The sequence below is a fragment of the Ranitomeya variabilis genome, chromosome 2 (genome assembly GCF_051348905.1).
Source record: "Ranitomeya variabilis isolate aRanVar5 chromosome 2, aRanVar5.hap1, whole genome shotgun sequence".
Taxonomy (NCBI): Eukaryota; Metazoa; Chordata; class Amphibia; order Anura; family Dendrobatidae; genus Ranitomeya; species Ranitomeya variabilis.
This window is the reverse complement of record NC_135233.1, coordinates 780,763,835-780,789,007: the sequence shown is the minus strand read 5'-3', so window position 1 is coordinate 780,789,007 and position 25,173 is coordinate 780,763,835. Positions and strand designations below refer to the sequence as shown.

At 39.1% G+C, this 25,173-nt stretch overlaps 1 protein-coding gene and 1 non-coding gene across 5 annotated transcripts in view; both read right to left on the bottom strand.

The window, feature by feature from the left end:
* CEP162 (centrosomal protein 162) overlaps nt 1–25,173 on the bottom strand; it is a 280,487-nt gene that overhangs the window by 74,799 nt on the left and 180,515 nt on the right. The window lies entirely within an intron of this gene.
* On the bottom strand, nt 292–365 carry TRNAT-AGU (transfer RNA threonine (anticodon AGU)). The gene has a single exon. It is a non-coding gene; the product is annotated as a tRNA-Thr (tRNA).

Genomic DNA, 25,173 nt, shown 5'->3' with positions numbered 1-25,173 from the left:
ATCAAGATTTTCTGTTTACTAAACAGGCGCTTTGACCAACTAAGCCAAAGGACAAAAAGGTGTGATACACCTGCTTAGAGAGTCAGATGCGTAAAGAGGAGGAATTTCAAAATAAAATCCACTGGTTTTAAGTTGTCATGCTTGATGCCATCTTTCTTCCTTTTTGGCACTTAAACAGAAGAAATTCTTAATCTCACAATTGCACTCAGTAGAAACGTAGCCAAGGTAAATTTGAGGTTTTACGCAAGTGAAATTCCCATTTTTAAGTTTCTTTTTGAGACGATGAAAACAAGGCACTGCTGAGATTCGAACTCAGGATCTCCTGTTTACTAGACAGGGGCTTTAACCAACTAAGCCACAGCACCACAAGCTGGAAAGCCTATGAAATCCAGGGCAGATGTAATCTAATAATGTATTTTATTATCCCACGCCTCAGTTATCTTTGCATCCTATGTACATTCCAATACTCTGAAAGCCAAAACATGTATGTTGTCTGACTCTTCACCACATATATACATAAAGAAAACCTTCCTTCTCAACCTCCAATGAGGGTGGACTTTTTTTTGTCCTTTCTCATTCTCGGGTCCTCTACAAGAGGCCTGGGAGTCTGAGGGTTCTGCGCAGGATCTTAGTTGTCCCCAGCATTGCGCTTTTCTGGACCGAGAGTTCAGATGTTGCTCATGGGATCTGTTGTAGCCATTTTTCCAACTTAGGGGTCACTGCTCAAAAAGCTCTTATCACCACTGGAATCACTGTTGCCTTCACCTTCCACATCTTCTCCAGTTCTCCTTTGTGGCCCTGGCATTTCTCCAGCTTCTCATATTCCTTCTTTCTAACGTTGCTGTCACTTGGCACTGCCACATCTATTCATTGCAGTCTTCTGATCCTAGTCTACTATCACAATGTCTGGTTGGTTAGCCAACACCTGCTAATCCATCTGGATCTTGAAGTCCCACATGATTTTAGCCCTTTCATTCTCCACCACTTTCTCTGGGGTCTCACACCTGGTCTTAGGGGGACTTAGCCCATATGCTGTGCAGATGTTTCTGTATACAATTCCTGCTACTGGGTTGTGGCATTCGGTATATGCTGTTCCTGCTTGCATTTTTCATCCTGCCAAGATGTGTTGGACTGTTTCTGAGGTTTCTTTGCACCTTGGGTCTTGTCTTGTGTGGTAGATTCCTGCTTCTATGGATCTGGTACTTATTGTATATTCATTCATTTATTCATTCACTACTTAATAGACATGCCGATGTTACACTATACACACGTTGTCAAAATTGTTGGCACCCCTCGTTTAATGACAGAAAAACCCACAATGGACACGGAAATAACTTGAATCTGACAAATAATAAAAAATATATGAAAAGGAACAAATGAAAGCCAGACATTGCTTTTCAACCATGCTTCCACAGAATAAAAAAAAAAATAAAACTCATGAAATCGGTCTGGACAGAAATGATGGTACCCCTTAACTTAATATTTTGTTGCACAACCTTTTGAGGCAATCACTGCAATCAAACAATTCCTGCAACCGTCAATGAGACTTCTGCACCTCTTGACAGATATTTTGGCCCACTTCTCAAGAGCAAACTGCTTCAGTTGTCTCGTGTTTGAAGGTTGCCTTTTCCAGACGGCATGTTTCAGCTCCTTCCAAAGATGCTCAATAGGATTTAGGTCAGGGCTCATAGAAAGCCAATTCAGAATAGTCCAATGTTTTCCTCTTAGCCATTCTTGGGTGTTTTTAGCTGTGTGTTTTGGGTCATTATCGTGTTGTAAGACCGATAACGTGCGACTGAGACCAAGCTATTTGACACTGGGCAGCACATTTATCTCTAGAATCTCTTGATAGTCTTGAGATTTCATTGTACCTTGCACAGATTCTAGACACCCTGTGCCAGATGCAGCAAAGCAGCCCCAGAACAGAACAGAGCCTCCTCCATGTTTCACAGTAGGGAGGGACTGTGTTCTTTTTTTGATATGCTTCAATTTTCCGTCTGTGAACATAGAGCTGATGTGCCTTGCCAAAAAGTTCCATTTTTGTCTCATCTGTCTATAGGACATTCTACCAGAAGCTTTGTGGCTTGTCAACATGTAGTTTGGCAAATTCCAGTCTGGCTTTTTTATGATTTTTTTTTGATCAACAGTGGTGTCCTCCTTGGTAGTCTCCCATGAAGTCAACTTTGGCTCATACAACGACGGATGGTGTGATCAGACACTGATGTTCCTTGAGCTTGAACTTCACCTTTAATCTGTTTAGAAGTTTTTCTGGGCTCTTTTGCTACCATTCTAATTATCCGTCTCTTTGACTTGTCATCAATTTTCCTCCTGCGTCCACGTCCAGGGAGGTTGGCTACAGTCCCATGAATCTTAAATTTCTGAATAATATGTGCAACTGTAGTCACAGGAACATCAAGCTGCTTGGAGTTGGTCTTATAACTTTTACCTTTAACATGTTTGTCTATAATTTTCTTTATAAATCTCCTGAGACAACTCTTTCCTTCGCTTCCTCTGGTCCATGTTGAGTGTGATACACACCATGTCACCAAACAGCACAGTGAGTATTTGAAGCCCTAATATACAGGCCCACTCACGGATTCCAAGATTGTAGACACCTGTGATGCTTGTTAGTAGACACACCTTGATTTAACATGTCACTTTTGTCTAATTATTTTTAGGGGTACTATCATTTCTGTCCAGGCCTATTTCATGAGTTTTATTTTATTTATTTTTTTTAATTCTATGGAAGCATGGTTGAAAAACAATGTCACCACAAGACACCGCGACAGTCTTCCCAGCATTCTCAGGGACATATCCCCTCCGTGCCATACCGGATCCCTATGTGTATTCATTATAGCCCATACTGGGAAACCTTTTAGATTCCTTCTCTACTACAGCTCCATATTTCCATTTCCTCTCAAGTGAGGTTTGATAAAGACCCCCCCCGGGGTCGAAACGTTACCTACCTTAAACCTACTACGGAGACCTTCTCTAAATTGCCCTAATACTGTGGTAACTTGAATAAACTTTTTGCTCTTGTTATGCATTCAAAAATCCAAGATCTGAGTGTGGCTGTTTTCTTAAATACAAGAAAAGCAATGTCTGACTTTCAGTTGTTCATTTTCATGGATCTTTTATTTATTATTACTTTTGTCAGATTAAAGTTATTTCATGGACCATTGTGGATTTTTCTGTCATTAAACGAGGGGTACCAACAACTTTGACCACATATGTATAAGTAAAACTGTCCTGCACTTGTGCACACTGAACACACATGGATGACATCTGCGGTGAACTCACTGAGTTGAACTGCAGTGAACTCACTGACTTTCTCACAGTGCTGAGGTCACCGCAGTTCAGCACTGCTGGGAACGCAGCTTCAGTGATCAGCGGTAACTTCGATGAGATCACCGCTGCTCACTGATGCTGTGCTTGCAGCAGCTCATTCATCAGTGGTTTTCAGTCTGGACAGTCGCATCTTGGCACCTTCCAGATTGAAAGCTATTTAACCCCAGACATGCATTATGGCATGGGACAGAACGGAGGGATATTATTGTTTTTTATTTTTGCTTTATTACAGGAGACGAGGAATTCAATGGAATGGGCGTTAGGTGAGTATAAGGCAGGCGTCACACCTAGCGTAGGAAAATACGGTCCGTTTTCTATGGCCGAGATACGCAGAAAAGTTCCTTAACAGTGATCCGTATTCAACGCGAGGATGCGATTTTTTTTCTCCAAAAATTATCCGAGTATCATCCGTATGGCATCCGTACGGCGAGATTTTCTCGCCGGCATAGCAGGGGGCGCAGCACCGCAAGTCTAGGTAGCTACGTTCCCCTGCATTCCATTCATTCCCCAGTTTTTACAGCCAGTGGCGACAGCTGCATTAGCAGGCTCCTGGTTGTAAAATTATTTAACCCCTTCTGATGGATTTACATCGTGGGACATGACTGTACCGGTGGAGAGGTATAGGATATTGTTGTTTGTTTTTTTACCTTTTTTTCAGAGGACAATGGTCGTCATTTGGATTGAGTGTATAATAAAGTGTTTACAACCCCATGTGTCTTTATTTTATTAAAATACTTTTTTATTAATGTGTGTTTTTTAACCCTTTATTAACCCCTTCATGACCCAGCCTATTTTGGCCTTAATGACCTTGCCGTTTTTTGCAATTCTGACCAGTGTCCCTTTATGAGGTAATAACTCAGGAACGCTTCAACGGATCCTAGCGATTCTGAGATTTTTTTTTCGTGACATATTGGGCTTCATGTTAGTGGTAAATTTAGGTCGATAATTTCTGAGTTTATTTGTGAAAAAAACGGAAATTTGGCAAAAATTTTGCTCAAAACCACATTCAAGAAGTTTATTAACCCTTCAGGTGTTTCACAGCAGCAGAAGCAACATGGAAGTAAAAAATGAACATTTAAATTTTTAGTCACAAAAATGATCTTTTAGCAACAATTTTTTTATTTTCCCAAGGGTAAAAGGAGGACGTTGTTGTCCAATTTGTCCTGAGTACGTTGATACCTCATATGTGGGGGTAAACCACTGTTTGGGTGCCCGGCAGGGCTCGGAAGGGAAGGAGCGCCATTTGACTTTTTGAATGAAAAATTGGCTCCAATCTTTAGCGGACACCATGTCGCGTTTGGAGAGCCCCCGTGTGCCTAAACATTGGAGCTCCCCCACAAGTGACCCCATTTTGGAAACTAGACCCCCCAAGGAACTTATCTAGAAGCATAGTGAGCACTTTAAACCCTCAGGTGCTTCACAAATTGATCCGTAAAAATGAAAAAGTACTTTTTTTTTCACACAAAATTTTTTTTAGCCTCAATTTTTTCATTTTCACATGGGCAACAGGATAAAATGGATAAAATTTGTTGGGCAATTTCTCCTGAGTATGCCGATACCTCATATGTGGGGGTAAACCACTGTTTGGGTGCACGGCAAGGCTCGGAAGGGGAGGCGTGCCATTTGACTTTTTGAATGGAAAATTAGCTCCAATCGTTAGCGGACACCATGTCGCGTTTGGAGAGCCCCTGTGTGCCTAAACATTGGAGCTCCCCTACAAGTGACCCCATTTTGGAAACTAGACCCCCCAAGGAACTTATCTAGATGCATAGTGAGCACTTATAACCCCCAGGTGCTTCACAGAAGTTTATAACGCAGAGCCGTGAAAATAAAAAATAATTTTTCTTTCCTCAAAAATGATTTTTAGCCCAGAATTTTTTATTTTCCCAAGGGTAATAGGAGAAATTGGACCCCAAATGTTGTTGTCCAGTTTGTCCTGAGTACGATGATACCCCATATGTGGGGGTAAACCACTGTTTGGGCGCACGGCAGGGCTCGGAAGGGAAGGCATGCCATCTGGCTTTTTGAATGGAAAATTAGCTCCAATCATTAGCGGACACCATGTCGCGTTTGAAGAGCCCCTGTGTGCCTAAACATTGGAGCTCCCGCACAAGTAACCCCATTTTAGAAACTAGACCTCCCAAGGAACTAATCTAGATGTGTGGTGAGCACTTTGAACCCCCAAGTGCTTCACAGAAGTTTATGAATTTAGGAGAGCGGAGGGCACCACTAAATGTAGGACTATTGGGGCTCACTATGGACTGAGAAACCGCATAATAATCAAACAAATCACAGAAGTTTATAACGCAGAGCCATGAAAATAAAAAATAATTTTTCTTTTCTCAAAAATGATTTTTTAGCCCACAATTTTTTATTTTCCCAAGGGTAACAGGAGAAATTGGACCCCAAAAGTTGTTGTCCAGTTTCTCCTGAGTACGCTGATACCCCATATGTGGGGGTAAACCACTGTTTGGGCACATGCCGGGGTTCGGAAGGGAAGTAGTGACGTTTTGAAATGCAGACTTTGATGGAATGCTCTGCGGGCGTCAGGTTGCGTTTGCAGAGCCCCTGATGTGCCTAAACAGTAGGAGCTCCCCACAAATGACTCCATTTTGGAAACTAGACCCCCAAGGGAACTTATCTAGATGTGTGATGAGCACTTATAAACTTCTGTGAAGCACTTGGGGTTTCAAACGCAGAGCCGTGAAAATAATAAATCTGTTTCCTTTCCTCAAAAATATTTTTTTAGCCCAGAATTTTTTATTTTTGCAAGGGTAACAGGAGAAATTGGACCACAAAAGTTGTTGTCCAGTTTCTCCTGAGTACGCCGATACCTCATATGTGGGGGTAAACCACTGTTTGGGTGCCCGGCAGGGCTCGGAAGGGAAGGAGCGCCATTTGACTTTTTGAATGAAAAATTGGCTCCAATCTTTAGCGGACATCATGTCGCGTTTGGAGAGCACCCGTGTGCCTAAACATTGGAGCTCCCCCACAAGTGACCCCATTTTGGAAACTAGACCCCCCCAAGGAACTTATCTAGAAGCATAGTGAGCACTTTAAACCCTCAGGTGCTTCACAAATTGATCCGTAAAAATGAAAAAGTACTTTTTTTTTCACACAAAATTTCTTTTAGCCTCAATTTTTTCATTTTCACATGGGCAACAGGATAAAATGGATCCTAAAATTTGTTGGGCAATTTCTCCTGAGTACGCTGATACCTCATATGTGGGGGTAAACCACTGTTTGGGTGCACGGCAAGGCTCGGAAGGGGAGGCGTGCCATTTGACTTTTTGAATGGAAAATTAGCTCCAATCGTTAGCGGACACCATGTCGCGTTTGGAGAGCCCCTGTGTGCCTAAACATTGGAGCTCCCCTACAAGTGACCCCATTTTGGAAACTAGACCCCCCAAGGAACTTATCTAGATGCATAGTGAGCACTTATAACCCCCAGGTGCTTCACAGAAGTTTATAGCGCAGAGCCGTGAAAATAAAAAATAATTTTTCTTTCCTCAAAAATGATTTTTAGCCCAGAATTTTTTATTTTCCTAAGGGTAATTGGAGAAATTGGACCCCAAATGTTGTTGTCCAGTTTCTCCTGAGTACGCTGATACCCCATATGTGGGGGTAAACCACTGTTTGAGCACATGCCGGGGTTCGGAAGGGAAGTAGTGACGTTTTGAAATGCAGACTTTGATGGAATGCTCTGCGGGCGTCAGGTTGCGTTTGCAGAGCCCCTGATGTGCCTAAACAGTAGGAACTCCCCACAAGTGACTCCATTTTGGAAACTAGACCTCCAAGGGAACTTATCTAGATGTGTGATGAGCACTTTGAACCCCCAAGTGCTTCACAGAAGTTTATAACGCAGAGCCGTGAAAATAATAAATGTGTTTCCTTTCCTCAAAAATATTTTTTTAGCCCAGAATTTTTTATTTTTGCAAGGGTAACAGGAGAAATTGGACCCCAAAAGTTGTTGTCCAGTTTCTCCTGAGTACGCTGATATCCCATATGTGGGGGTAAACCACTGATTGGGCACATGCCGGGGCTCGGAAGGGAAGTAGTGACGTTTTGGAATGCAGACTTTGATGGAATGGTCTGCGGGCATCATGTTACGTTTGCAGAGCCCCCGATATGCCTAAACAGTAGAAACCCCCCACAAGTGACCCCATTTTGGAAACTAGACCCCCCAAGGAACTTATCTAGATGTGTGGTGAGCACGTTCAACCCCCAAGTGCTTCACAGAAGTTTACAACGCAGAGCCGTGAAAATAAAAAATAATTGTTCTTTCCTCAAAAAATTATGTTTTAGCAAGTAATTTTTTATTTTTGCAAGGGTAACAGGAGAAATTGGACCCCAACAGTTGTTGCCCAGTTTGTCCTGAGTACGCTGGTACCCCATATGTGGGGGTAAACCACTGTTTGGGCGCACGTCGGGGCTTGGAAGGGAGGGAGCACCATTTGACTTTTTGAACGCAAGATTGGCTGGAATCAATGGTGGCGCCATGTTGCGTTTGGAGACCCCTGATGTGCCTAAACAGTGGAAACCCCTCAATTCTAACTTCAACACTAACCCCAACACACCCCTAATCCTAATCCCAACTGTAGCCATAACCCTAATCACAACCCTAACCCCAACACACCCCTAACCACAACGCTAACCCAAACACACCCGTAACCCTAATTCCAACCCTAACCCTAACCCTAATCCCAACCCTAACCCCAACCCTAACCACAACCGTAACCCCAACACACCCCTAACCCTATCCGTAGCCCTAACCACAAGCCTAATCTTAACACTATTTCCAACCCTAGCCCTAATTCCAACCCTAACTCTAATTCCAACCCTAACCCTAAGGCTATGTGCCCACGTTGCAGATTCGTGTGAGATTTTTCCGCACGATTTTTGAAAAATCTGCAGGTAAAAGGCACTGCGTTTTACCTGCGGATTTACAGCGGATTTCCAGTGGTTTTTTTTGTGCGGATTTCACCTGCGGATTCCTATTGAGGAACAGGTGTAAAACGCTGCGGAATCCGCACAAAGAATTGACATGCTGCGGAAAATACAACGCAGCGTTTCTGCACGGAATTTTCCGCACCATGGGCACAGCGGATTTGGTTTTCCATAGGTGTACATGGTACTGTAAACCTGATGGAAAACTGCTACGAATTCGCAGCGGCCAATCCGCTGCGGATCCGTGGCCAATCCGCTGTGGATCCGTGGCCAATCCGCTGCGGATCCGCGGCCAATCCGCTGCGGATCCACGGTGGATCCGCAGCCAAATCCGCACTGTGTGCACATGCCATAACCCTAACCCTACCCCTACCCCTACCCCCTAACCCTACCCCTAGTTCTAACCCTAGTTCTAACCCTAACCCTAGTGGAAAAAGAAAAAAAATATTTTCTTTATTTTATTATTGTCCCTACCTATGGGGGTGATAAAGGGGGGGTTATTTATTATTTTTTTTATTTCGATCGCTGTGATAGAACCTATCACAGCGATCAAAATGTACTTGCAACGAATTTGCCGGCCGGCAGATTCGGCGGGCGCACTGCGCATGCGCCCGCCATTTTGGAAGATGGCGGCGCCCATGGAGAAGACGGAAGCACACCGGGAGCCTCGGTAAGTATAAGGGGGGGAGATCGGGGCACGGGGGGGGGGGCGCCGGAGCACGGGGGGGGGGGGGGGTGGCATAGGTGCACGGGGGGAGCGGACAGGAGGACGTGGGAGCGGAGCACAGATCGGTGGCTTGGGGGGGCGATCGGTGGGGTGGGGGTCACATAAGTGTTTCCAGCCATGGCCGATGATATTGCAGCATCGGCCATGGCTGGATTGTAATATTTCACCAGTTTTTTAGGTGAAATATTACAAATCGCTCTGATTGGCTGTTTCACTTTCAACAGCCAATCAGAGCGATCGTAGCCACGGGGGGGTGGTCTGAAGTACCACTCCCCCTGTCCCTGCAGATCGGGTGAAATTGGAGTTAACCCTTTCACCCGCTCTGCAGGGACGCGATCATTCCATGACGCCACATAGGCGTCACAGGTCAGATTGGCACCGACTTTCATGACGCCTACGTGGCGTCAAAGGTCGGGAAGGGGTTAATATTGGATTAATAATGGATAGGTGTTTTATTGACACCTCTCCATTATTAACCTGGCTTAATGTCACCTTACATTAGCAAGGTGACATTAACCCTTTATTACCCCATGTCCCACCGCTACAGGCGAGTGGGAAGAGAGTGACTAAGTGCCAGAATAGGCGCATCTTACAGATGTGCCTTTTCTGGGGTGGCTGGGGGCAGATGTTTTTAGCGAGGGGGGGGGGGGCAACAGCCACGGTCCCTCTCTAGGCTATTAATATATTAATATCTGCCCTCAGTCACTGGCTTTCCCAATCTGGCGGAGAAAATTGCGCGGGAGCCCACTCCAGTTTTTTTCTGTGATTTAACCCTTTATTTTAACACCTACAGCTCCCAAATTTTGCAGATACACTTGGAAAAAAAAAATAAGGGATATGAAATGGTTTACTGTATGTAAACCATGTCTCATATCCTGTCGGGTTTGATAAGGAGATAGCAAAAGCCGGCAATTGAATTACTGGCTTTTATGCTATCTAGCTCTGTATGATTATATATATACAGTTATATGAAAAAGTTTGGGCACCCCTATTAATCTTAAGCTTAATGTTTTATAAAAATTGCTTTTTTGCAACAGCTATTTCAGTTTCATATATCTAATAACTGTTGGACACAGTAATGTTTCTGCCTTGAAATGAGGTTTATTGTACTAACAGAAAATGTGCAATCTGCATTCAAACAAAATTTGACAGGTGCATAAGTATGGGCACCTCACCAGAAAAGTGACATTAATATTTAGTAGATCCTCCTTTTGCAAAAATAACAGCCTCTAGTCGCTTCCTGTAGCTTTTAATGAGTTCCTGGATCCTGGATGAAGGTATTTTTGACCATTCCTCTTTACAAAACAATTCCAGTTCAGTTAAGTTTCACATGGAGACGTTTATTCTCAGCGAGGAAGGATAGCGCAGGAGTAGTGTAGCGTCGGGACCATTCGTCAAACTCAATTTGACAGGTGGACACGCCCCTATCAAGCTGTATCAAAGTGTGTAACCCCTCCCCCCCCTGCCAGCTGTCCTCCTTGGCTTCTAACAGCAGCTGTGTGGCAGCTCCCCCTCCCTTTTTATATAGTTTAATTTGTTACAACATGTCTGTTATCTCCGTAATTGTTTTATATTAGAGTTTTATATTTATATGGGTATTTATAATGCGCGCATTATGTATGCGGGCATGTTACAACATGAATATTATCCCCGGGGCATGTTACAACATGCCCCTGGGCATGTTACAACATGAGTGTTACCCCCGTAATTGATTTATATTAGAGTTTTATATTTATATGGGGATTTATAATGGGCGCATTATGTGTGCGACCATATTACAACAAGCGCAGGTATGAATCGTGGTGTTTATACGTTTATAAAAAAAGCAAAAGCCGGGGTATTGTAAAAGTAAAAGATATTTATTGTAAATAAACACATCTCAGTATAAAAGCACTCGCGTTAAATAGCACGTTTGGTTATACAGCAACAAACTCTTACCGAATAATGTGATTATTTATCCACTATAAGTTGTGATTCATTATCACTGAACACATTCTAACTGCAGAAACTCTGGCTGTCTAGTTAATGGCCAGGGCATTTAAGTAAGGAATACTGTCTCCTACTTAATTACCCTAACAGCTGCGATCACGGTGCTTGGAAAATGACTGCGTATGATTCAAACCATTGTTTGTGGGGCTCCCCACAGCTGTTTCTCCGGTACCCCAAATAACGGCGCAAGCAGAGTTTGGCTAAAAATAGTTTACTGTGTGAAGTAAGGTGTGCTAGAATTCTCACTAGCCGAGAAAACACAGAATTTGCTAGCAGCTGTCACACAAAGCATCTGTAACCTTGAACGTCCTCTAAGAATTTAAACAACTAGTTAGATCAGTGAAGACAAGTGCAGGGGGTAGATATACAATACAATGCAATAGACTTTATTAAAGTATGTATCAGACAGGCGTGATATTTACTAAGCCAGCTGAAATGAATTTGCCTCTGTAATCAGAGCAGTGTATTTTATACACAGTGTTCACATATAGTGAATAGTGCTTCTATATGTATTTGTGCTGAGAGTGCATTCTGCAACCAGAGCAATACTGCTAGCTATCAGTATGAAACTTTCAGACAAGTACAGGATATTCTGGACATATTATGTATAATTATTAGTTAATTGTTCACTAAAACGATCATTTCTGACAGAACAATGTCAAATTTTGACAAAGACAATTCAATAATATAAAAATTCTTACAGAATATAAAAAGCAAAAACATTAAATATGTATGTACACATGCATGATTTAGCTTAAAAGACATATTATGTATAATTATTAGTTAATTCTTCACTAAAATGACACAAAATTGTGTTTTATAATACACCATGCTGTTTATTCATTATATGTTGTATTAAATAGAGTCTAACTATCACATTACATGTCTTGCTGTACCAGTATGTATCAGACTGCAATGGCACATCACACTGCTTGCTGTAGTGAATAGAGCTTCTATATGTATTTGTGCTGAGAGTGCATTCTGCAACCAGAGCGATACTGCTAGCTATCACTGTGAAACTTTCAGACAAGCACAGTATATTCTGGACATATTATGTATAATTATTAGTTAATTTTTTCACTAAAATTATAATCTCTGCCCGAACAGCGGATTAAACTTGAAAATTTTGACAAAAACTATCCTATATTAATGTGCGTATTTTTATTACACTCACCCCAGGTCATATTATGTATAATTATTAGTTAATTGTTCACTAAAATGATAATTTCTGCCCGAACAGCGGGTTAAACTTGAAAATTTTGACAAAAACTATCCTATATTATGGCTCGTATTTTTATTACACTCATCCCCAAATGAGCCATTGCTAATTTGATGACACAATTTTTAGCATTTCAACACTATACATTAACTAAATGCTAGAGCTTATGTTACAGTATTTTATCTGTTTATTTTATAGCATTTTATCTGTTTATTTTATAGCATATTAGATTTTCACATTATTTGTAGCTGTTTGTGCGGCTGCCTCTGTAAGCCGCATTTTTCCGCCGACAGGCCATAAAGATGTGACCGTAGCCGCAGCTCGCTGAGCGTTACCACTGCACTCACCTCTCTTTGCTGTTTCTGAATGTACACTATTCTTACCCATAGACAGTTTTCATTTAAAAATATGAATATTATTGAATATAATGTATTACCTATGTTACAGTATTTTATTTTCCCGGTGTTACATTTGTTTTGCTGTCTGTTTTACCACTTCAATGCTATACATTAACTAAATGCTAGAGTTTCTGTAACAGAAACTAGGGACCAGTGTTTTGACAGGGTATAAAGCGGTTGTTTTATACATGACAGGTATATGAATATAAAAAGTAAAAATCATCACATGTACAATTAACATACACCATTACACTTCTTATAAAATAGAGTATATTATGTATATTCTGTGTTTCTGCCCGATTATTTGATTATTTGATTTATACCTCACTGTATGGGATTATTATGTATAGATATGAATATTACTGAATAGCCTCATATCTCCCCGGCCGTAATAGGCTCTAATGCTATAACATCCCACCTCTGCTTGCTGTCTCAGATCTCAACCACAGTAATAGAGTCTGGTGGTATAACCGGTCACCTCAGTTTCTGTAGGGGGAGCGGGGTGTGTTTCTACAGTATTATTCTGTTGTGAGCTTGAAGTCTGGGCACTATAACTGCTAACAGCTGCTAAGATTTTCTGTGGTGCAGATACAAGCACTCAACTTGCTAGCAGCTGTTAAAATGTATCTGTACTGACCACTAACTAGATGTCAGGTTGTGTGATATAGTTTAATTTGTTAATACAGTGAATATTATCCCAGTAATTGTTTTATATTAGATGTTTATATGATATATTAAGATTAGTCTTGCTTGACAAGCCAGTGTTCTGACATTTTCATAAACCTATAGCCCCAATAATATTTATTTGGACTGCAGATAATTAATTAAAAGCGCATAAAGCGTGTTAAATAGACAGTACACCAAAATCACAGCGAATCAAAATGTATTAAATTGATTACTGATACGCTTCCAACAAATTGATAATAATATCAAAAGTGTACCAACAATATTTATTCTCTTTTATTGACATCGGATATCGTAGCGCCTGTGCCGTCTATTTGCACACAATCATTTTGAAACCGTGTTTTGCTGACCTTAAACATTTTGTATAACAGATGTGTTTCTCCGGATTTTTCTAGCGCAGCTCGCTGGGCGTTACCACTGCACTCACCTCTCTTTGCTGTTTCTGAATGTACACTATTCTTACCCATAGACAGCTTTCCTTTAAAAAATACGAATATTATTGAATATAATGTTTTACATATGTCACAGTATTTTATTTTCCTGGTGTTACTTTAATAATAATAATGATAATAATAATAATAATAATCATACACCGCAAAATTGTGTCAATATTGAACGACTATGAAATTTTCCATAAAAATCTTCTTGGTTAGCCCAAGACACGTAAGAAACAAATGCAGGACTTTTACAACCGCCACAGACACGTATATTATTCCATCATTCTTTAATTCAACATTATTTTATCACACATTAATTTCACAGATGTCTGTGCCATCTATTTGCACACAACCATTTTGAAGCCGTGTTTTGCAGACCTTAAACATTTGTATAACAGCTGTGTTTCTCATGATTTTTCTAGCGCAGCTCGCTGAGCGTTACCACTGCACTCATTTCTCTTTGCTGCTTCTGAATGTACACTATTCCCAACCATGGACAGTTTTCCTTTAAAAAATATGCGTATTATTGAATATAATGTTTTACATATGTTACAGTATTTTATTTTATTAATAGTTACTTTTAACTATTCTTTTAGAGTGCCTAGTAGATTTATATTCTTTGCCTGATATATTTCTACACAAAGCTTCAAACTATTTTGTAATTTATAATGTATCACAGTAGTTTCATATGAAGTTACATCTTAGGCCCCATTCAGACTATTGTAATATCTGTAGCTTAAAATAGAGCCAAATAGCTACTTTCAAATCCGGACATACACCACTGATTTTAATGGGGTCTAAGGGGGTTCTATCATGGTTTCCACATAATAGTTATGGAAAGAATAATGCTACAGAATTGGTCGCTCCGGTTATAAAACAAAAATGATGAAAATTATCCATGATGTTAATGTGAAAAAGGCTTATGCCGTGGGTTTATGGATCTCTACAATAAACACCATGTGTAGAAATTTGGCTCTAGAACTTGTTGGATTAGTGAATATAATAACGTTTGTCATATTTTATAACATGCAGCTAATGATTCCTGCTTTCAACTTGTATGTAACTGGATTAAAATAAAGAATAATGACCTAGCTGATTTGGGTGATATTGTAAAACCATTTATTGTTTCTACTACTTGGCAATTGTTACATTCAGTTATTTTTATTTATTTATTTATTTTTATTTTTATTTATTTATTTATTTATTTTTCCATGGAATTTGTTAGTCATTACAATTATTTTTGCTCCCAAGATAGGCTATTAGAGCCACCAAGCTACATAAGTGTGCAGGCTCCTGAATATTACAATTACAAAACATTCAAAGTTTGTTTCTCCACTTTTTGCAGATAATAAATCTTAATTTCTTTATAATCTGACTTTTAGTTATAGTTTGTCGCCGTTCTTTGGCGTTCTATGTATACCGTAAATTTTGCTTCCTTTCAGTGAATGATATAAGACAGATTATTTTTATTCAAAAAACATCTAACTTATGTATACTTTTAAAGCTTTGTTACATTTCTAACCGGTCTTCACCATGCTGTGTAACATAAATACATGCGGCCTTGTAGTGATTTAATATAGTGCACCAAACATGATATGGTTTTTGGTTTCTCTGAACTGACGCAAACAAAACATATAAGGTAGTACGGCACAAGCCGTGAGCGTGCCCGCAGCTCAATCTTTATAGAAATAATACTTCTGCACTCATGGCCACTTCTCCTCCACCTTTACCTCCTGAACTCATCATTCACTGTGAAGTAATGCAAAAATCCAGCTTTGTGCTGATGGAGGCATCAACATTTTGCCATTATAAGTTTGTGGCTCTGTAAAGAGAGGTGAGAATTGTCGAAAGGTGCTGTATGTGTTGTGTGTGTTTGTTGTGTGTGTTTGTTGTGTGTGTGTTGCATGTGTTGTGTGTGTTCTGTATGTTGTGTGTGTGTTGCATGTGTTGTGTGTGTTCTGTATGTTGTGTGTGTGTATGTTTGTTGTGTGTGTTGTATGTGTTGTGTGTGTTTGTTGTGTGTGTGTTTTGTTGTGTGTGTTTGTTGTGTGTGTGTTTTGTTGTGTGTGTTTGTTGTGTGTGTGTTGCATGTGTTGTGTGTGTTCTGTATGTTGTGTGTGTGTGTATGTTTGTTGTGTGTGTGTTGTATGTGTTGTGTGTGTTTGTTGTGTGTGTGTGTGTTGTATGTGTTGTGTGTGTTCTGTATGTTGTGTGTGTGTATGTTTGTTGTTTGTGTTGTATGTGTTGTGTGTGTTCTGTATGTTGTGTGTGTTTGCTGTATGTGTTGTGTGTGTTCTGTATGTTGTGTGTGTATGTTTGTTGTGTGTGTTGTATGTGTTGTGTGTGTTTGTTGTGTGTGTGTGTGTGTGTTGCATGTGTTGTGTGTGTTCTGTATGTTGTGTGTGTGTATGTTTGTTGTTTGTGTTGTATGTGTTGTGTGTGTTCTGTATGTTGTGTGTGTTTGCTGTATGTGTTGTGTGTGTTTGTTTGTGTGTGTTGCATGTGTTCTGTATGTTGTGTGTGTATGTTTGTTGTGTGTGTTGTATGTGTTGTGTGTGTTTGTTGTGTGTGTGTGTGTTGCATGTGTTGTGTGTGTTCTGTATGTTGTGTGTGTGTATGTTTGTTGTTTGTGTTGTATGTGTTGTGTGTGTTCTGTATGTTGTGTGTGTTTGCTGTATGTGTTGTGTGTGTTTGTTGTGTGTGTTTGTTGTGTGTGTTGCCTGTGTTCTGTATGTTGTGTGTGTGTATGTTTGTTGTGTGTGTTGTATGTGTTGTGTGTGTTTGTTGTGTGTGTGTGTTGCATGTGTTGTGTGTGTTCTGTATGTTGTGTGTGTGTATGTTTGTTGTTTGTGTTGTATGTGTTGTGTGTGTTCTGTATGTTGTGTGTGTTTGCTGTATGTGTTGTGTGTGTTTGTTGTGTGTGTTTGTTGTGTGTGTTGCATGTGTTGTGTCTCACGTCTTGTGCCGTACTACCTTATATGTTTTGTTTGCGTCAGTTCAGAGAAACCAAAAACCATATCATGTTTGGTGCACTATATTAAATCACTACAAGGCCGCATGTATTTATGTTACACAGCATGGTGAAGACCGGTTAGAAATGTAACAAAGCTTTAAAAGTATACATAAGTTAGATGTTTTTTGAATAAAAATAATCTGTCTTATATCATTCACTGAAAGGAAGCAAAATTTACGGTATACATAGAACGCCAAAGAACGGCGACAAACTATAACTAAAAGTCAGATTATAAAGAAATTAAGATTTATTATCTGCAAAAAGTGGAGAAACAAACTTTGAATGTTTTGTAATTGTAATATTCAGGAGCCTGCACACTTATGTAGCTTGGTGGCTCTAATAGCCTATCTTGGGAGCAAAAATAATTGTAATGACTAACAAATTCCATGGAAAAATAAATAAATAAATAAATAAAAATAAAAATAAATAAATAAATAAAAATAACTGAATGTAACAATTGCCAAGTAGTAGAAACAATAAATGGTTTTACAATATCACCCAAATCAGCTAGGTCATTATTCTTTATTTTAATCCAGTTACATACAAGTTGAAAGCAGGAATCATTAGCTGCATGTTATAAAATATGACAAACGTTATTATATTCACTAATCCAACAAGTTCTAGAGCCAAATTTCTACACATGGTGTTTATTGTAGAGATCCATAAACCCACGGCATAAGCCTTTTTCACATTAACATCATGGATAATTTTCATCATTTTTGTTTTATAACCGGAGCGACCAATTCTGTAGCATTATTCTTTCCATAACTATTATGTGGAAACCATGATAGAACCCCCTTAGACCCCATTAAAATCAGTGGTGTATGTCCGGATTTGAAAGTAGCTATTTGGCTCTATTTTAAGCTACAGATATTACAATAGTCTGAATGGGGCCTAAGATGTAACTTCATATGAAACTACTGTGATACATTATAAATTACAAAATAGTTTGAAGCTTTGTGTAGAAATATATCAGGCAAAGAATATAAATCTACTAGGCACTCTAAAAGAATAGTTAAAAGTAACTATTAATAAAATAAAATACTGTAACATATGTAAAACATTATATTCAATAATACGCATATTTTTTAAAGGAAAACTGTCCATGGTTGGGAATAGTGTACATTCAGAAGCAGCAAAGAGAAATGAGTGCAGTGGTAACGCTCAGCGAGCTGCGCTAGAAAAATCATGAGAAACACAGCTGTTATACAAATGTTTAAGGTCTGCAAAACACGGCTTCAAAATGGTTGTGTGCAAATAGATGGCACAGACATCTGTGAAATTAATGTGTGATAAAATAATGTTGAATTAAAGAATGATGGAATAATATACGTGTCTGTGGCGGTTGTAAAAGTCCTGCATTTGTTTCTTACGTGTCTTGGGCTAACCAAGAAGATTTTTATGGAAAATTTCATAGTCGTTCAATATTGACACAATTTTGCGGTGTATGATTATTATTATTATTATTATCATTATTATTATTAAAGTAACACCAGGAAAATAAAATACTGTGACATATGTAAAACATTATATTCAATAATATTCGTATTTTTTAAAGGAAAGCTGTCTATGGGTAAGAATAGTGTACATTCAGAAACAGCAAAGAGAGGTGAGTGCAGTGGTAACGCCCAGCGAGCTGCGCTAGAAAAATCCGGAGAAACACATCTGTTATACAAAATGTTTAAGGTCAGCAAAACACGGTTTCAAAATGATTGTGTGCAAATAGACGGCACAGGCGCTACGATATCCGATGTCAATAAAAGAGAATAAATATTGTTGGTACACTTTTGATATTATTATCAATTTGTTGGAAGCGTATCAGTAATCAATTTAATACATTTTGATTCGCTGTGATTTTGGTGTACTGTCTATTTAACACGCTTTATGCGCTTTTAATTAATTATCTGCAGTCCAAATAAATATTATTGGGGCTATAGGTTTATGAAAATGTCAGAACACTGGCTTGTCAAGCAAGACTAATCTTAATATATCATATAAACATCTAATATAAAACAATTACTGGGATAATATTCACTGTATTAACAAATTAAACTATATCACACAACCTGACATCTAGTTAGTGGTCAGTACAGATACATTTTAACAGCTGCTAGCAAGTTGAGTGCTTGTATCTGCACCACAGAAAATCTTAGCAGCTGTTAGCAGTTATAGTGCCCAGACTTCAAGCTCACAACAGAATAATACTGTAGAAACACACCCCGCTCCCCCTACAGAAACTGAGGTGACCGGTTATACCACCAGACTCTATTACTGTGGTTGAGATCTGAGACAGCAAGCAGAGGTGGGATGTTATAGCATTAGAGCCTATTACGGCCGGGGAGATATGAGGCTATTCAGTAATATTCATATCTATACATAATAATCCCATACAGTGAGGTATAAATCAAATAATCAAATAATCGGGCAGAAACACAGAATATACATAATATACTCTATTTTATAAGAAGTGTAATGGTGTATGTTAATTGTACATGTGATGATTTTTACTTTTTATATTCATATACCTGTCATGTATAAAACAACCGCTTTATACCCTGTCAAAACACTGGTCCCTAGTTTCTGTTACAGAAACTCTAGCATTTAGTTAATGTATAGCATTGAAGTGGTAAAACAGACAGCAAAACAAATGTAACACCGGGAAAATAAAATACTGTAACATAGGTAATACATTATATTCAATAATATTCATATTTTTAAATGAAAACTGTCTATGGGTAAGAATAGTGTACATTCAGAAACAGCAAAGAGAGGTGAGTGCAGTGGTAACGCTCAGCGAGCTGCGGTCACATCTTTATGGCCTGTCGGCGGAAAAATGCGGCTTACAGAGGCAGCCGCACAAACAGCTACAAATAATGTGAAAATCTAATATGCTATAAAATAAACAGATAAAATGCTATAAAATAAACAGATAAAATACTGTAACATAAGCTCTAGCATTTAGTTAATGTATAGTGTTGAAATGCTAAAAATTGTGTCATCAAATTAGCAATGGCTCATTTGGGGATGAGTGTAATAAAAATACGAGCCATAATATAGGATAGTTTTTGTCAAAATTTTCAAGTTTAACCCGCTGTTCGGGCAGAAATTATCATTTTAGTGAACAATTAACTAATAATTATACATAATATGACCTGGGGTGAGTGTAATAAAAATACGCACATTAATATAGGATAGTTTTTGTCAAAATTTTCAAGTTTAATCCGCTGTTCGGGCAGAGATTATAATTTTAGTGAAAAAATTAACTAATAATTATACATAATATGTCCAGAATATACTGTGCTTGTCTGAAAGTTTCACAGTGATAGCTAGCAGTATCGCTCTGGTTGCAGAATGCACTCTCAGCACAAATACATATAGAAGCTCTATTCACTACAGCAAGCAGTGTGATGTGCCATTGCAGTCTGATACATACTGGTACAGCAAGACATGTAATGTGATAGTTAGACTCTATTTAATACAACATATAATGAATAAACAGCATGGTGTATTATAAAACACAATTTTGTGTCATTTTAGTGAAGAATTAACTAATAATTATACATAATATGTCTTTTAAGCTAAATCATGCATGTGTACATACATATTTAATGTTTTTGCTTTTTATATTCTGTAAGAATTTTTATATTATTGAATTGTCTTTGTCAAAATTTGACATTGTTCTGTCAGAAATGATCGTTTTAGTGAACAATTAACTAATAATTATACATAATATGTCCAGAATATCCTGTACTTGTCTGAAAGTTTCATACTGATAGCTAGCAGTATTGCTCTGGTTGCAGAATGCACTCTCAGCACAAATACATATAGAAGCACTATTCACTATATGTGAACACTGTGTATAAAATACACTGCTCTGATTACAGAGGCAAATTCATTTCAGCTGGCTTAGTAAATATCACGCCTGTCTGATACATACTTTAATAAAGTCTATTGCATTGTATTGTATATCTACCCCCTGCACTTGTCTTCACTGATCTAACTAGTTGTTTAAATTCTTAGAGGACGTTCAAGGTTACAGATGCTTTGTGTGACAGCTGCTAGCAAATTCTGTGTTTTCTCGGCTAGTGAGAATTCTAGCACACCTTACTTCACACAGTAAACTATTTTTAGCCAAACTCTGCTTGCGCCGTTATTTGGGGTACCGGAGAAACAGCTGTGGGGAGCCCCACAAACAATGGTTTGAATCATACGCAGTCATTTTCCAAGCACCGTGATCGCAGCTGTTAGGGTAATTAAGTAGGAGACAGTATTCCTTACTTAAATGCCCTGGCCATTAACTAGACAGCCAGAGTTTCTGCAGTTAGAATGTGTTCAGTGATAATGAATCACAACTTATAGTGGATAAATAATCACATTATTCGGTAAGAGTTTGTTGCTGTATAACCAAACGTGCTATTTAACGCGAGTGCTTTTATACTGAGATGTGTTTATTTACAATAAATATCTTTTACTTTTACAATACCCCGGCTTTTGCTTTTTTTATAAACGTATAAACACCACGATTCATACCTGCGCTTGTTGTAATATGGTCGCACACATAATGCGCCCATTATAAATCCCCATATAAATATAAAACTCTAATATAAATCAATTACGGGGGTAACACTCATGTTGTAACATGCCCAGGGGCATGTTGTAACATGCCCCGGGGATAATATTCATGTTGTAACATGCCCGCATACATAATGCGCGCATTATAAATACCCATATAAATATAAAACTCTAATATAAAACAATTACGGAGATAACAGACATGTTGTAACAAATTAAACTATATAAAAAGGGAGGGGGAGCTGCCACACAGCTGCTGTTAGAAGCCAAGGAGGACAGCTGGCAGGGGGGGGGAGGGGTTACACACTTTGATACAGCTTGATAGGGGCGTGTCCACCTGTCAAAATGAGTTTGACGAATGGTCCCGACGCTACACTACTCGCAGGACCTGGTATAAGAGAGATGCCGTAAAGTGGCTACCAGGTACACATAAAATTGGCCTTTTTTATGCGCTAAACGCTCTCATTTTTCATATTTTTAGTGCAGTAATGCAGTTCAATTTCTGTGTTTCATTTTTGCATGTGTTAGCGCTGCAGTGTGCTGCCTTTTTTGCTTGACTGTATAGGAGTTGGTGACTCTAAGGTTCAGCACCTGTTCACACTTGATCTATGTTTGGATGTGACGGTCAGTTTTTTCAAATGTATTGTCTAGCCTTCTGACCGAGCACTCCGCCTCCTAGTCACAAGTGTCTTAATTGCATCAGGTCCAGTACCCCTCCACAGAGAAAGAGAATGTTAGTCTCATGAGAGGTTTTCATAGGTGCCCATTCACATGGAGACGTTTATTCTCAGCGAGGAAGGATAGCGCAGGACCTGGTATAAGAGAGATGCCGTAAAGTGGCTACCAGGTACACATAAAATTGGCCTTTTTTATGCGCTAAACGCTCTCATTTTTCATATTTTTAGTGCAGTAATGCAGTTCAATTTCTGTGTTTCATTTTTGCATGTGTTAGCGCTGCAGTGTGCTGCCTTTTTTGCTTGACTGTATAGGAGTTGGTGACTCTAAGGTTCAGCACCTGTTCACACTTGATCTATGTTTGGATGTGACGGTCAGTTTTTTCAAATGTATTGTCTAGCCTTCTGACCGAGCACTCCGCCTCCTAGTCACAAGTGTCTTAATTGCATCAGGTCCAGTACCCCTCCACAGAGAAAGAGAATGTTAGTCTCATGAGAGGTTTTCATAGGTGCCCATTCACATGGAGACGTTTATTCTCAGCGAGGAAGGATAGCGCAGGACCTGGTATAAGAGAGATGCCGTAAAGTGGCTACCAGGTACACATAAAATTGGCCTTTTTTATGCGCTAAACGCTCTCATTTTTCATATTTTTAGTGCAGTAATGCAGTTCAATTTCTGTGTTTCATTTTTGCATGTGTTAGCGCTGCAGTGTGCTGCCTTTTTTGCTTGACTGTATAGGAGTTGGTGACTCTAAGGTTCAGCACCTGTTCACACCTGATCTATGTTTGGATGTGACGGTCAGTTTTTTCAAATGTATTGTCTAGCCTTCTGACCGAGCACTCCGCCTCCTAGTCACAAGTGTCTTAATTGCATCAGGTCCAGTACCCCTCCACAGAGAAAGAGAATGTTAGTCTCATGAGAGGTTTTCATAGGTGCCCATTCACATGGAGACGTTTATTCTCAGCGAGGAAGGATAGCGCAGGACCTGGTATAAGAGAGATGCCGTAAAGTGGCTACCAGGTACACATAAAATTGGCCTTTTTTATGCGCTAAACGCTCTCATTTTTCATATTTTTAGTGCAGTAATGCAGTTCAATTTCTGTGTTTCATTTTTGCATGTGTTAGCGCTGCAGTGTGCTGCCTTTTTTGCTTGACTGTATAGGAGTTGGTGACTCTAAGGTTCAGCACCTGTTCACACTTGATCTATGTTTGGATGTGACGGTCAGTTTTTTCAAATAGAAATGAATAGGTGTCTTATAGATGCCTCTCCGTTACTACTCTGTGGGCTTGATGTCACCAGACAATACAAAGGTGACACCAACCCCACAAATATGAACCCCACTTCTAATAGATATGCCCTTTCTGGGCGGCTGCAGGCTGCTATTTTTAGGCTGGGTTTGGGGGTCAATATCCATAGACCCTTACCAGCCTGAGAATATCAGCTTCCAGCTGTCTGCTTTAGCAAGGCTAGTGGTCAAAAATGCAGGGGACCCAACACAGTTTTTTTCAATTATTTAAATAAGCATGGGGACCCCTATATTCTTGATGACCAGCCATGCTGACAGCTGTGGGTTTCCTGGCTGGTTATCAAAAATACAGGGGAACCCACTCTTTTTTTTTTAAATGTATTTATAGAGCCGGCTGATAAATATGCCCATCAGTTGCCGCCTGCTCTCACTGTTAATAGCGTTAGCAGGTGTAGGCTGATGGGAGTAATAGTCCTATCAGCCGCCACCTGCTCTCGCTGTTATCAGTTGAATATAACTCTCAATGTTCTCTCCTGCTCGCACTGATTGCCGGCAGAGCAGGGAAGAATAACCCCGACGCCGGGGGAACAGCGCCACTGTACTGCTGCTTCCCATGCACCGTTACATATGGCACGGATTCAGCACACGGTTGACACACCTAAGGATATTTAATACCTACTACTGGTAATACAGGGACTGTTTTTCTGTCTGGTTACATAATATTTACTGTGGTTATTTTATTAACATTTTTCTCGATTGGGCTCTTGTTTAGGACACTAACATTGATGTATTACTCTGTAAAACTACACAGATTCAAACCTGGCTGTATTAACTTATATATGTATTTGAGGCATTATATATTTTCATTACTCAAGTGCCTAAACCTTCATATATGTATATTAGTCTACAATATCTTATACTACTGAGGAGATTATGGTTTTAATTTTAATCTTGGACCTTTACTGTGTCAATAAAATATAGTTTTTGTATTTAGAGGTGTGCACTCATTTCTGCATTGCTTTTCCTTTCTCTCATTATCCATGGCTTCCAGACATCAGGCAGTAATAGCCTGCAAAGGATTCTCTACAAAGTATTAAAAATGAACATTTTATTATTTTTATAATTATTTTTAAGCCCCTGAGATGAGAAGGCTTTGTAGAAAAATTGCAATTCCTAAAAAATCCTTAAAGCCTATATTTCAATTGCAGCTCAGTTGTTTCATTTTACCCCATTCACAACGCAGCCAATTTCCGTTTTTTTTTTTCCTTAACAGCGCCATACTTTATTTTTTAGTTTTTTAACTTTTTTGTCCACATAGACATATTGCAGGACGAGTTGGACTTTTAAATGATACCATTCATTTTACCACAGTGTACTGGAAAACTGGAATAAATTCAAAGAAAAAGTAAAAAATTGTGACAAAGAAATGCAACTCTGACATTGTTTATTTGGGGAACTGTTTTTACGGTGTACTTTTGGGGTAAAAATGACTTTGCAATTTGATTGTGCTCGTCAGTATGATTTCTGCGATACCAAACATGTTCGGGTTTTTTTTAATTATTTTAGTGGTGAAAATAAATCTGATGTTTGTAAAGAAAAATTTTGGGGGTTGTGTCACCATTTTCTGAGACCCATAACTTTTTCATTTTTGGTCAATGAAGCTGTGTGCATGCTTAATTTTTGCAGGCATGACAGTATTTTAATTGATACCATTAGGGATAGATATGATGTTTTGATTGCTTGTTACAGCGGTGTTGCAGCAACAAAAAAACAAAAACATAAATTTTGTATTTTTGATTTTTTTTCTTTTACAATATTTACATATCGGGTAATTATATTTTGACAGATCACAATTTTCTGAACGTGGCGATAACACGTGTATTTTTTTATTAGATTTATTTTTAATGGGTGATTTGA